The sequence below is a fragment of the Trachypithecus francoisi genome, unplaced genomic scaffold, assembly GCF_009764315.1.
Source record: "Trachypithecus francoisi isolate TF-2019V2 unplaced genomic scaffold, Tfra_2.0 Lachesis_group5, whole genome shotgun sequence".
Taxonomy (NCBI): domain Eukaryota; kingdom Metazoa; phylum Chordata; class Mammalia; order Primates; family Cercopithecidae; genus Trachypithecus; species Trachypithecus francoisi.
Window position 1 is genome coordinate 128,765,363 of NW_022681470.1, and position 13,923 is coordinate 128,779,285.

At 44.4% G+C, this 13,923-nt stretch overlaps 1 protein-coding gene across 6 annotated transcripts in view; it reads left to right on the plus strand.

Moving 5' to 3' along the window:
* Positions 1-880: 880 nt before the first annotated feature.
* Positions 881-13,923, plus strand: part of EVI5 (ecotropic viral integration site 5) — a 271,308-nt gene continuing 258,265 nt past the window's right edge. Inside the window, exons 1-2 of one of the 6 annotated variants that reach the window (XM_033200700.1) lie at positions 881-1,324; positions 9,916-10,028. The gene's annotated coding sequence lies outside the window, so the exon portion shown is untranslated. Of the gene's footprint in view, positions 1,921-9,915; positions 10,029-13,923 lie in introns of all 6 variants that reach the window. The other 5 variants (XM_033200699.1, XM_033200704.1, XM_033200703.1 and 2 more) reach the window with 5 other exon arrangements.

Here is a 13,923-nt window from a genome sequence, read left to right on the forward strand (position 1 = left end):
CCGCCCTCCTTCGCCTCCCAAAGTGTTGGGATTACAGGTGTGAGCCACTGCGCCTGGCTGTCACTTCTTTTTTTTTTTTTTTTTTGAGACAGAGTCTGGCTCTGTCGCCCAGGCTGGAGTGCAGTGGCGCGATCTCCACTCACTGCAAGCTCCGCCTTCCGGGTTCACGCCATTCTCCTGCCTCAGCCTCCCGAGTAGCCGGGACTATAGGCACCCGCGACCACGCCCGGCTAATTTTTGTATTTTTAGTAGAGACGGGGTTTTCACCGTGTTAGCCAGGGTGGTCTCTATCTCCCGACCTCGTGATCCGCCCGTCTTGGCCTCCCAAAGTGCTGGGATTACAGGCGTGAGCCACCGTGCCCGGCCTGCCTAGCTGTCACTTCTAAACATATAATGAAAGTAATCTGTATTGCCTTTTTAATTTTTCTTGCCTGCTTTCCCTGGACCAGAATAGGCTGTTTCTGTCAGAAACGAAGTACCTTCCTTCTAAGAATTCGTTGATGCTGGAGGGCTGCCCAGCTGAATCTTACATATTTGTGCCCATGTTCTGCCCCCTGCAGGAGTCTGCATAAACCCAGTGCGTAGAGACGTGGAAGAGCACATTACAAGTGTCATTTACACGTTGATTATTGTTTTTCAGAGTGCCCTAAGGCCACCTCTGTGGGAGCTCGGGGCTGCCTTCCGAAGCCTGCGCGTCTGCACCGCGTGCCCAGGGCCTGGAAGTCAGGCTCCAGGCCAGTGCGGCAGCGCGAGGCCTGCAGTCCTAAGCTCGGGGTCGCTTCGGGCCCCCGAGGGGGTGTGTCTTCCACGGCTTTAACATGGAAGGGGCGGTTCAAGTGGCGGGGGAAGTCGGCGTCTTACCGGGCTGAGGGCTGGTGCTTTGAAAGAGAGGCGGAGGGGAAAAGAGGGATTTCCCCGCCCCCGCTGCACTCCGTCCAATCCCTTCGCCTTCTCCTTTTCTCTGCCTGCCGGCCCGGCCCCTAACCTGCTCGAACCCATTCTGCGGTAGAGGCGGCCGGGTCTCTTTAAGGCCCTGCTGCGCCTGCGCCTTGGGCTCTCCTGACGCGGCCGGGCCGGACCCCGGAGGAGCCAGCTGGCCGGCAGGCGAGTGGCTGGCGGCGATTCCGACAGCGGTGGTACCGGGAGGGGTAGATGAGTGTCGCGAGGCGGCCCTGAGCTTCTAAGTGAGCGTGGTGCTTTTGGGAAGGCGGGACGGGCGACCCGTGGAGCCAGGAGCGGGGCCGAGGCGCTGAGACGCGGCGGCGCGGCTGCCGGCTGGATGGGAAGTTAATGTTTACGGCGAAGTCTACTCAACGTTTCCAAGGTGAGGGGCGCCGCGCCAGGCCGGGCGGGCCGGGAGGCCGGGAGGCCGGGAGGTAGAGCGGGCGGTGAGTCCGTGCTCCGCTGGCGCACAGCTGGGCCCAGGCGCGGCGGGCGGGGGCGCCGCAAGTTTTGCTCTGCGAGCGGGGCGGGCGCGCCCGGCCCCGCCAGGGCCTAAGTTCCCTGCACTCGCTTCCTCGCTTGTCGCCGCCCCCGTCGGTCGCAGCCCTCCTTCTCGTGGGCACTGGGGAAGAAACTCGTCGGCGGGTCTAACTGTGGCGTCCCAGGGCGGTGGAGGGACGGAGCAGCTTCGGGGGCACGTCCTCGTAAATCCCGTGGAGGACACTGACCCTGCACCCCACCCTCGAGGCCAGAAGTCGGTTCCCTCTGGGCACTTCAGGGGAGAGAGCGCTCGCGCCCCTGACTTGCAAAGTTGGCGTCTTTATTTGGCCTCCGGGATTCTGCGCATGGCTTGTCTCCAGGCTGGTGATGGGCAAGGCAGATGTGCCAGGTCCAGGATGCACTTGAGGAGAGTTTGTAGCCATCCCTGAATCACCTTATGACTGTGGGGCAAGCCTCAAATTAACCTCAGGATATCCGGTAGGTTGGATTGTGGTGGTGGTGGTGTTTGCACTCCAAAGAGTTGCTGTGATTTCCCTGTGTCTGTCTGTCTTTGGGGCTTCTTAGATCATCTCATTTGGCATCCTTTCACCCAAGAGTTAATCAAGCCTTTTGGAATGGTTTCCTCGCTTTCCTTCTATCTATTGCTGCTAGGGCTGCTTTCGAAAAAGAAGTATTTTCTTGAAGTGGTATCTTTTCTTTGGGTTACAGTGTTGAATAATAAACTCCTTTCTTTGCCGAAAGAATGAATTCCAGTGCTTACTGAAGTTAAAGAAAAGTGATCTGCTGGTAGTTTTTAATCTTTGTTCAGAGCTGATATATGTTAGTAACTTTTTTTTGTATTAAAATTTTGTTAGTAGAATTTCACCAGTGTACCAGAATCTCTTTTTTCTTTTTCTTTTCTTTTTTTTTTGAGACGGAGTCTCGCTCTGTCGCCAGACTGCAGTGCAGTGGCGACCTTGGTTCACTGCAACCTCCACCTCCTGTGTTTAAGCAATTCTCCTGCCTCAGCCTCCCGAGTAGCTGGGACTACAGGCGCGTGCCACCACGCCCAGCTAATTTTTGTATTTTTAGTAAAGACGAGGTTTCACCATGTTGGCCAGTATGGTCTTGATCTCTTGACCTCATGTTCCACCCACCTCGGCCTCCCAAAGTGTTGGGATTACAGGTGTGAGCCACCATGCCCGGCCTTCTTTTTCTTTTCTTTTCTTCCTTTTTTTTTTTAAGGCTGACTCTCACTCTGTCGCCCAGGCTGGATATATTTTCCTGCCTCAGCCTCCCGAGTAGCTGGGATTACAGGCATATATCACCACGCCCGGCTGATTTTTTTTTTTTGTATTTTTGGTAGAGACGGGGTTTCACCGTGTTAGTCAGGCTGGTCTCGAACCCCTGACCTCAAATGATCCTCCCGCCTCAGCCTCCCAAAGTGCTGAGATTACAGGCGTGAGCACTTCTGGTGCGGCCCAGAAGCTCTTTTTTTCTATTCTAAAATGATAACTAAGATTTCTGAGAACTTTGTGTCAAATAAATCTTAGAACTAAGTTACTGAAGTATAGAGAAAAAGTTCACAATTCTAAATGTTCAAGTGGTCCGGGTGCGGTGGCTCACACATGTGATCCTAGCATTTTGGGAAGCAGAGGCAGGTGGATCACTTGAGCCCAGGAGTTCGAGACCAGCCTGGGCAATATGGCAAAACCCTATTTCTACTAAAAATACAAAAATTAGCTGTGTGTGGTTGTGTGTGCTGGTAGTCCGAGCTACCCAGGAAGCTGAGGTGGGAGAATCACCAGAGCGAGGGAGGTCGAGGTTGCAGTGAGCCTTGATCATGCCGCTGCACTCCAGGCTGAACGGCAGAGTGAGACCGTCTTTCAAAAAAAACAAAAACAAAAAACATTGTGGGTAATGAATTTTTACTAAGTGAACCACCAAAGATCAAGAAATAGAACATTACTAGATTGGAGTATGTACATAGGAGTGGCATTGTTGATTTTAGAGGTATATGCATGATAAAACTTTAGTATTAGATATTGTTGAACATTTTCCCAAAGTGGTTGTACCAATAGCAGGGAATGTTCTGGTTACCCCACATCCTTGCTGGTGCGTGTCAGTTGAAATGTTTTTTTGCTAGTCTAGTAGAGGTACAGTAATATATCAGTGTGGTTTCATATTGCATTTTCCTGGTACTGAGGTTGAGTATCTTTTGTTGACCATTTATATTTCCTCTTGTGAAGTGCCTGTTAAGTCTTTTTGCCCAGTTTTCATTGATATGCTTATTTTTCTTTGATTTATAATACTTTATTCTGGATATGAGTCCTTTCTAGGATATATATGTATTGCATTTTTATTTTTTCCGTCTGTATTTTGCCTTGTCAGTCTTTTAATGGTGTTTTTTTCATGCCTGGAGTTTTTTTTTTTTTTTTTGAGACGGAGTCTTGCCCTGTCGCCCAGGCTGGAGTGCAGTGGCGCGATCTCAGCTCACTGCAAGCCTCGCCTTCCAGGTTCATGCCATTCTCCTGCCTCAGTCTCCCGAGTAGCTGGAACTATAGAATCCCGCCACCACGCCCGGCTAATTTTTTTTTTGTGTTTTCAGTAGAGACAGGGTTTCGCTGTGTTACCCAGGATGGTTTCGATCTCCTGACCTTGTGATCTGCCCACCTCGGCCTCCCAAAGTGCTGGGATTACAGGCGTGAGCCACTGCGCCCGGCCTATGCCTGGAGATTCTTAATTTGTGTGTGTGTGTGTGTGTGTGTGTGTGTGTGTGTGTTTTGTAAGATGGAGTCTCACTCTGTTGCTGGGCTATAGTGCAGTGGTGCAATCTCGGCTCACTGCAACCTCTGCCTCTTGGGTTCAAGCAATTCTCCTGCCTCAGCCTCCTGAGTAGCTGGGACTATAGGTGTGTACCACCATGCCTCGCTAATTTTTGTATTTTTAGTAGAGACAGGGTTTCACCATGTTGGCCAGGATGGTCTTGAACTCTTGACCTCATGATCCGTCCGCCTCGGACTCCCAAAGTGCTGGGATTACAGGTGTGAGCCACCGTGCCTGGCCTTTTTTTTTTTTTTTTTTTGAGACAGAATCTCACTCTGTTGCCCAGGTTTGAGTACAGCGGCATGATCATGGCTCACTGCAATCTTGATCTCCCAAGGCTTAGGTAATCCTCCTGCCTAATTTTTTTTTTTAGGCTGGAACTACAGGTGAGCACCACCATGCCCAGCTAATTTTTGTATTTTTAGTGGAAATGGGGTTTTGCCATGTTGCATAGGCTGTTCTCGAACTCCTGAGCTCAAGTCATACACCTACACCTGCCTTGGCCTCCTAAAGTGTTGGGATTACAGGCATGAGCCACTGTGCCCAGCCTGAGATTCTTAATTTTAATAAAGTATACTTTATCAATCTTGTCCTTTATGGTTACTGCTTTTTGTATCCTGTTTAAGAAATCAGTGCCTAACCTGAAAATATGAACATATTTTTTTGTGTTGCCTTAATAACAATTTTATTTTACTTTTTGCAAAAAAAAATATATATTTTTTCAGATAGGGTCTGAAGTGCAGTGGTGCAATCTTAGCACACTGCAACCTCTACCTCCTGTGCTCAAGCAGTCCTCCCACCTCAGCCTCCTGAGTAGCTGTGACTACGACTACAGGCATATGCCACCACACCTAGCTAATTTTGGTATGTTTTGTAGAGTCAGGGTTTCAACATATTACCCAGGCTGGTCGCAAATTCTTGGGCTCAAGCAATCTGCCCTCTTCGGCCTCCCAAAGTGCTGGGATTACAGGTGTGAGCCACTGTACCCATCCCCTACTTTTTGCATTTAAGGTGTATAATTTACAGTAAATTCTTGATGAATCGCAGGGGTCAAGATTCACTTTTTTAGGTTGGGCGTGGTGGCTCATGCCTGTAATCCCAGCACTTTGGGAGGCTGAGGTGGGCAGATCACGAGCTCAGGAGTTTGAGACCAGCCTAGCCAACGTGGTGAAACCCTGTCGCTACTAAACATACAAAAAATTAGCTGGGTGTGGTGGCATACGCCTGTAATCCCAGCTACTCAGGAGGCTGATGCAGGAGAATCACTTGAACCCAGGAGGCTGAGGTTGCAGTGAGCTGAGATCGTGCCATTGCACTCTAGCCGGGGTTACAGAGTGAGACTCCATCTCAAAAAAAAAAAAAAAAATTTTTTTTTACTTTTTTTGGAGGATACAAAACTGATTAAGATGCTGAAAAAGATTTACTTTTTTTTTTTCTTCACTTTTTACTGTATGGACATCTATTTGCTCCAGCACCATTTATTGCAAATACCATCCTTGTCCTCTCCACTGTGTGGCACTTTTTTTCATAAATCAGATAACAGTATGGTCAGCTAATTTATGAAATTAGTGTGGGTCTGTTTCTGGATACTTTGTTCTGTTTTATTTGTGTATTTGTTATCCTTGCACTAATATCACTGTATTAATGTAACTTTATAATAAACCTTGATATGTGGTAATATAAGCTCTCCAACTTTGTTCCTTAAGGTTTTCTGGGCTGTTCTTGGCTCTTGGCATTTTCATATAATTTTCAGAATCTGCTTGTCAATTTCCACAAATTTTGGAATTACAGTTGAATATATATAAATTTGGAGATAATTGATGTTTCAATATTGAGAGTCAATTTATGAACATGGTATATCTCTGTATCTAGGTCTTTTAAGAATTTCTCTTGGTAATATTCTGTTTTCTGTGTAGAAGCCTTGCATATTTTTGTTACTTATTCTTAGATATTTGATGTGTTTTGATGTTATTGTAACATATTTTAAAACATTTGTGACCTGCATGTAGAAAAACATCTGATTTTTTTGCAGGGTGAGGGAGGGGTGGCACTGAGATTATTTTAAACTAATCCGAGACATCATTTTATCAATAAATTCTAAATCTTTACTCTTTATTCATGACCTAATCCAAAGTACACCTTCTGTGTTCTAGTGTTTCCAACTAAGTTTTGCATGGTGTTATTTTTTAACATGGTATCGCCAGTGTGTTGGACCAATTAAAGATTTATATGGTATTTAGTATATTGATAGTCATTGTGTTAGGCTCTGGGGATACAAAACTGTTTAAGATGCTGCTTCTGCCCTTAAGGAGCTCGGAGTCTAGTGGAGATAGTAGAAATTTTAAAAAAAGATAATTATCTTCCACTAGGAGAAGTACTATGATGGAAATTGGCTTGGCAGCATGCAGAGGGGTATCTGAATCAAACCTAGAGGAGGGGAAGAGAGTCTATGCTTGGCTCCCAGTGTTCTGAGAGGTGGACAAAGGAAGTGGGCTGTGGGCAGGGGCTGTTTTTCATGAAACACACTTCTGTTTAACCCCTTGGCTTTCAGCCTTGAGCCTCACTTTACCTTTCTTGAGTCTGGAGTCTCACCAGGTGTATTAGTCTGTTCTCATGCTGCTATGAAGAATACCCAAGACCGGGTAATTTATAAAGAAAAGAGGTGTAATTGACTCACAGTGCCATATGGCTGGGAGGCCTCAGGAAACTTACAACCATGGTGGAAGGCACCTCTTCACAGGGGAACAGGAGAGCGAATGAATGCCCAGCAAAGGGTGAAGCCCCCTGTAAAACCATCAGATCTCGTGAGAACTCACTCACTATCACGATAACAGGGTGGGGGAAATTGCCCCTGTGATTCAGTTATCTCCACCTGGTCCTGCCCTTGACATGTGGGGATTATTACAATTTAAGGTGAGATTTGGGTGGGGACACAAAGCCAAACCATATCACCAGGTCAGTGTTTCTAGAAAATAAATTTATGAGATAGGAATGGTGGCAGAGGAGGGAACCTAGAGTAGAGTGCAACTGTACCTTATATAGACTTTAAACTATTTACTTTCTCTTTAACCCCATGCCTCTCCACCACTGACCCTATACCTGGGAACTCCTAGGCTCCTGGATCCTGAGCCTTTCCGGGATTCTGTGAGTTAGCCAAATCAGCTTGCTTTTTATTTTTTAAATTAAAAAAAATTTTTATATCACTTTATCCGGCAGTCTCCTGAGCCAGAATAGGCTCAGAGAGACTCCCTCAGCTTGTTTCTTGATTGTATTCCCTTTTGCAGGCCGGTAGGTTCAGCCTCCTCTACTCAGTCATTTATTTCTCTATTTCTTCTTGTTTCATGGGTGCCATATCTGTTCTTATCTCTCTGAGAATGTTAAAAATCATTTTCTTGAGGCCGAGACGGGCGGATCACGAGGTCAGGAGATCGAGACCATCCTGGCTAACACGGTGAAACCCCGTCTCTACTAAAAATACAAAAAACTAGCCGGGCGAGGTGGCGGGCGCCTGTAGTCCCAGCTACTCAGGAGGCTGAGGCAGGAGAATGGCGTGAACCCGGGAGGCGGAGCTTGCAGTGAGCTGAGATCCGGCCACCGCACTCCAGCCTGGGTGACAGAGCAAGACTCCGTCTCAAAAAAAAAAAAAATCATTTTCTTAAACCTTCCTTTTTTTTTTTTTTTTTTTGAGACGGAGTCTCAGCCGCCCAGGTTAGAGCACAGTGGTGTGATCTTGGCTCACTGCAGCCACCATCTTCCGGGTACAAGCGATTCTCGTGTCTCAGCCTTTCAGGTAGCTGGAATTACAGGCATCCGCCATCATGCCCAGCTAATTTTTGTGTTTTTAGTAGAGACGGAGTTTCACCATGTTGGCCAGGCTGGTCTTGAACTCCTGACCTCAGGTGATCCTTCCACCTTGGCCTCCCAAAGTGCTAGGATTACAGGCGTGAGGCACTGTGCCTGACCTAGACCTTCTTTTCCTTGAATAGTTTCCTCCAAGTTACTTTTTTTCCTTATTTGATATAGTCTTATTAGTAGAGGCCCTCCTTGGAAGACTGGTAATCCTTGGTTGTCTGTTCATGATTAAGAGTGGGCTACTGAAAGCTGATGGGAAGTCCTGAACTTGTAAGTAGGGCTTAAGGATGTGTAGTTTTACCCTATATTCTAGAGTCTAAAGCAGTGATTCTCAGCTTTGGCTGCACATTAGAATCACATGGAGAGCTTTAAAAAAAAAAATCCCTACTGCTAATACGTCAGAATTTCTGAGACTAGGTCCCAGGTAGTGACAGTTAAAAAAAAATTAGGTGTGGCTACATACAATAAAATGCACAGAATTTAAGTGTATAGTTTGATTTTTACCATGTAGCTGACACAAGATGTAGAGCATGGCAAAAAATTCTGGAAAATTCCTTTATATCCCTTTCTTCTGTTGTCTCACTCCCAGCTCAGAGGTGACCACTATTCTGATTTCTATCTCCGTAGATTAGCACTAGTATTTTTTAAAGCTGCCAAGATAATTCCAGTGTGTGGCCAAGATTGAAATGATTGGTCTGGGTGGATTGTTTGAGGCTATCTCCAGTGTATTTATCTTTCCTTTTGTCCTGGTCATATTTTCCAGAGAGTATCTTCCAGTTTTCTGTTTGGAGAGTTGAGGTCTAGTGTCAGTATCTGGGAACTCAGGAAAAGAGGGTTGGGTAAGGAGGAGCCATAGAACATTTAGTATATGGGCTCACACAACCTGTCTCTGTTAAGATACCTATGTCTTCCACCTTGTATGGTTTACCCTCTTGAGAAAAGAAATCTGTCACCTGCCACATTGAGGGTGGGGCAGCTTGGAGGAAATCTGGGTTTCTAACTGTTCAGCATTCAGTTGCTCTTTTCTTTTAGTCCCTCTTCCCCTCTTTGTTCTGGCAGTTCCTGAGCCTTTTGAGGAATCTGTGGCATAAACTGGTTTGTTCTTAGTTGTCAGCATTGCTGGCTTAGAATTTGGCCATCTTTGGCAGGGTGCAGTGGCTCATCCCTGTAATCCCAGCCCTTTGGGAGACTGAGGCAGGCAGATCATGAGGTCAAGAGATTGAGACCGTCTTCGCCAACATAGTGAAACCCCGTCTTTACTAAAAATACAAAAATTAGCTGGGCGTGGTGGTGGGCGCCTGTAGTCCCAGCTACTCAGGATGCTGAGGCAGGAGGATTGCTTGAACCCAGGAGGCGGAGGTAGCAGTGAGCTGAGATTGAGCCACTGCACTCCAGCCTGGTGACAGAGTGAGACACCGTCACACACATACACAAAAAATTTGGCATCTTTGACTAGGTCAGTTATCCAGCTGCTTTCGAGCTTCCAAAATTTTATTGCTATTGTCTCATTGTCCCTGTCCTAATGGGGTGTGTCCTAAAAACAGAACAAACAACAATTACACAACTTTCTTTATCCTTGTTTCAGTAAAGTTTTGGGAGAAAGCAAAATTAGATGTGTGTGTGTTCAATCTGCCATCTCACCCTGGAAGTCCACTGTATGCTTTCCATTATACAGAAACTTGTTGCCACCTGTCCTCCATTGTTGTCTCCTCCTTTTAAATTTCTTCACAGTTGTCTGAAAAGAGTGTCAGGAGGTAGAGGACCTAAATATTGGTCAAGCTGTCATTTCTTTAGCAGTCTCAAAATTCTTTTCAGAAGTACTCGTTGTCCCAGGATGTTATAATCTCAAGATTGGAAGTGATTTTGAAGATGATCCGGTTTAACAAGCTATTTGATACCTTCTCTAAAGGAATCGTCCAGCCTAAAATGTGAGAAACTCATGGTAAGAGGAGATGAGTGCCTGGAGAAATGGATTGGGCTGTAGATCTCTACAAGGGATCTGAAAATCCGTGTGTGCATTAAATGTTGTGTGAATAATAGATCTTGCTTATTTGTAATATATAATAAAATTTATTAAAAAGTCATAATGGGCCGAGTGTGGTGGTGGCTTACGCCTGTAATCCCAGCACTTTGGGAGTCTGAGGCAGGTGGATCATCTGAGGTCAGGAGTTTAAGACCAGCCTGGCCAACATAGTGAAACCCCATCTCTACTAAAAATACAAAAAATTGGCTGGGCACGGTGACTCACGCCTGTAATCCCAGTACTTTGGGAGGCCGAGGCGGGCAGATCACGAGGTCAGGAGATTGAGACCATCCTGGCTAACACGTGGTGAAACCCCGTCTCTACAGAAAATACAAAAAAATTAGCCTGGCGTGGTGGCGGGCACCTGTAGTCCCAGCTACTTGGGAGGCTGAGGCAGGAGAATGGCATGAACCAGGAGGCAGAGCTTGCAGTGAGCCGAGATCTTGCCACTGCACTCCAGCCTGGGCGACGAGCGAGACACCATCTCAAACAAAAATAAAAAAACAAAAAAAAACCCCAAAAATTAGCTGGGTGTGGTGGTGTGCACCTGTAGTCTCAGCTACTTAGGAGGCTGAGGCAGGAGAATCACTTGAACATGGGAGTCAGAGGCTGCAGTGAGTCGAGATCACACCACTGCACTGCACCCTGGGTGACAGTGAGTGAAACTCCATCTCTTAAAAAAAAAAAAAAGTCATGATAGTTTTATCATTTCAGTTAGTAATATTTAAATCCAATCATGGAGAGAGGTAGTACTCAGAACTTTTTATTTTGAGAAAAGCTTCTAAACTAGAAAAAGTTATCAGCTATTATTAAAGATTAATAAGGTGGAGATTTTAGTGTCTAGTTAACATGAAGTGAATGATAAAACCACCCATTGAAGTCTTTATTTTAATTATCTCTAATAGCTTTGTTATTCTTTGACATTCTATATTTTTATTTTCTTTAAAACACTTACTAACTCAGAAGCTTCCAAATGCTGCTCTTTGAGTCAGAGTTTTTACCATGCAGTTCATGATGAAATAGAAATGTTGTCAATGTTTATACAATTTATTCACCTTTAAATTATATCCATCCTTTTTCTGTATTAAAATGCCCTTTTTCTTATGAAGTTGTGATTCTAGATAGTAGATAGATTTTTCCTTCTAATATTTGGCAAAAAATAAAAACCTGCGAGCCCTACGTATTGCTTTTCAAATTAATTTTTAACAAGTCTTATAAAATACAAAAGCCTGCTTCTCACTGCACAAAATCTCCACTGGCCTTTTCTTTCTACCACAAGTTAATAACAGTCAGTCATGTGTTGTTTGACAATGGGGGTACGTTCTGAGAAATGAGTTGTTAGACAATATCACTGCTGCATGAACATCATGGAGTACACTTAGACAAACCTAGATAGTAGAGCCTACTACACACGTAGACTATATAGTATAGCCTTTTGCTCCTAGGCTACAAACCTGTACAGTTTGTTATTGTATGGAATACTGTAGGCAGTTGTAACACAGTGGTACATGTGTATCTAAACAGCAAAGATACACCAAAAGTACTATATTATAATCTTGTGAAGCCACCCTCTTTTTTTTTTTTGAGATGGGGTCTTGCTGTGTCTCGTAGGCTGGAGTGCAGTGGCGCTATCTTGGCTCACTGCAACTTCTGCCTCCTGACTTCAAACTATTCTCCTGCCTGAGCCTCCCAGTAGCTGGGATTACAGGCGCACACCACTACGCCTGGCTAATTTCTACATTTTTATTAGAGACGGAGTTTCACTATATTGGCCAGGCTGGTCTTGAACTCCTGACCTCGAATGATCCACCCGCCTCAGCCTCCCAAGGTGCTAGGATTACAGGCATGAGCCACCACGCCCAGCCAGGGCCAGGATATATGGTATCCATTAACTGAAATGTTCTTATGTGGTGTATGACTGTATTTTACTTTTGTGTTTGTGTATAAAATTCAAGATATCAATCAGATGACATGGGAATTTTTACTATCTCTCATGGTGTTACGATAGTCCTTCCTCATTGGAAGAATGTAGATTAATTAATTGTTGTTAAAACCTGTTGATAGTGACCCCATAAATTTGCTTGCAAAGTGCCATCTTGTTTCTCACTAGGTCTTGCTACTAGCCTGGTATGTTTATTTGTTGCATTTTTAGCTGTTTACTTCAAGAGAGCTTTCTCTGCTTGTACTGTTTGCAGTTTATCCTTTTAAGTGGCCAAAGACAATGTGGGTTTAGTGGCTTGTTAATTGTTCTTTGTGCTCATCCAACTCTCTGAAAAGTGTTCCCTAAAGTTTGTTAAACTGGCTGTTATCTGGATTTTCCTTGTTTTTGCTATTTAGTGTCTTGTAAGTTTGTTATCCAGACTCTTCGTAAGTAACTACTAGCTCCTTTGTTCTTGAAAGGGACCTTGATGAGAGATAGGAACAAAACTTGCTTTATTATGGATAAATGCTTTTTTTGTTTGTTCATAGGAAAGTATAAGCACTGAGATAGAAGGAAGGATGGGAATTTTGTCTCTGAGTTGGTGCTCAAATGATTATTTGCTGTTGTCTTTGTCCTGAATCTTTTGTGTATCAGAAATGAATCAGTGTGCTCATAAATTATGCTAGTGACTTTATCAGAACAGCATTAGCAGATACTGTATAAAAGTGTAGCTTTAATGATTAATTGTGTAATATATTTGAATGAAATACATGAGAAAGGTAGAAGAAAAATGTAATATGTTCAGGCATACCAGAAATCAGGATAGTTTGGAAAACTGAGCATAATTTGATGGTGAAAGGACCTTGAAGTAAATTGAAAATGAATTTTGGGGATAAGTCATGAATAATGTAATGTCTTTGAATACAGTAGTTCTTTCTTATCTGCAGTTTTACTTAACTGTGGTCAATTACAGTCTGAAAATATTAAATGGAAAATTCCAGAAATAATTTATAATTTTTTTGTTTTTTGTTTTTTTGGAGACAGGGTCTTGCTCTGTTACCCATACTGTAGTGCAGTGGGGTGATCATGGCTCACTGCCGCCTTGACCTCCTGGGCTCAACCAATCCTCCCACCTTAGCCTCCTGAGTAGCTGGGACTACAGGTTTGTGCCGCCACACCTGGCTAATTAAAAAGCATTTTTTTTTCTCACAGAGATGGGGTCTTGTTATGTTACGTAGGGCTAGTCTTGAATTCCTGGCCTTAAGTGATCCTCCTGCCTCGGCCTCCCAAAGTGTTGGGATTACAGGCGTCAGCCACTGCACCTGACCAATTTAATGAGTTTTGATTCACCTATGTGAATCATTTATATTGTAGTTGCTTTAATCCCCATTGTTGTGATTGTTTTGTTTTGTTTTTAGAGATGAGGTCTCGCCCTGTTTCCCAGGCTGGAGTTCAGTGCCGTGATCATAGCTCAGTGCAGCCTTGAACTCCTGGGCTCAAGCAATCTTCACGCCTCAGCCTTCCAAGTTAGTTGGGACAACAGTATTTGTACCACTGCACTTGGCTAATTTTTGGGGGTCTTGCTCTGTTGCCCAGTCTGGAGTGATGATATCTTTTACCATAGATTAGTTTTTCTTGTTCTTGAACTTCACATAAGTAGAATAACAGTGTGTATTCTTTTGTGTCTGCTTCTTTTGGTCAAAAAAATGTTTTTGAAATTCATCAATGATCTTGCACATATCAATAGTTCTTCTTAATCCATGCATATTAATACATTGTATGAATATAACACAATTTATTTGTCCTATCTCCTATTTGGCTATTATGAATAAAGTAGCTATGAAGGTTTTTTTTTTTTTTTTTGGAGACAGAGTTTCGC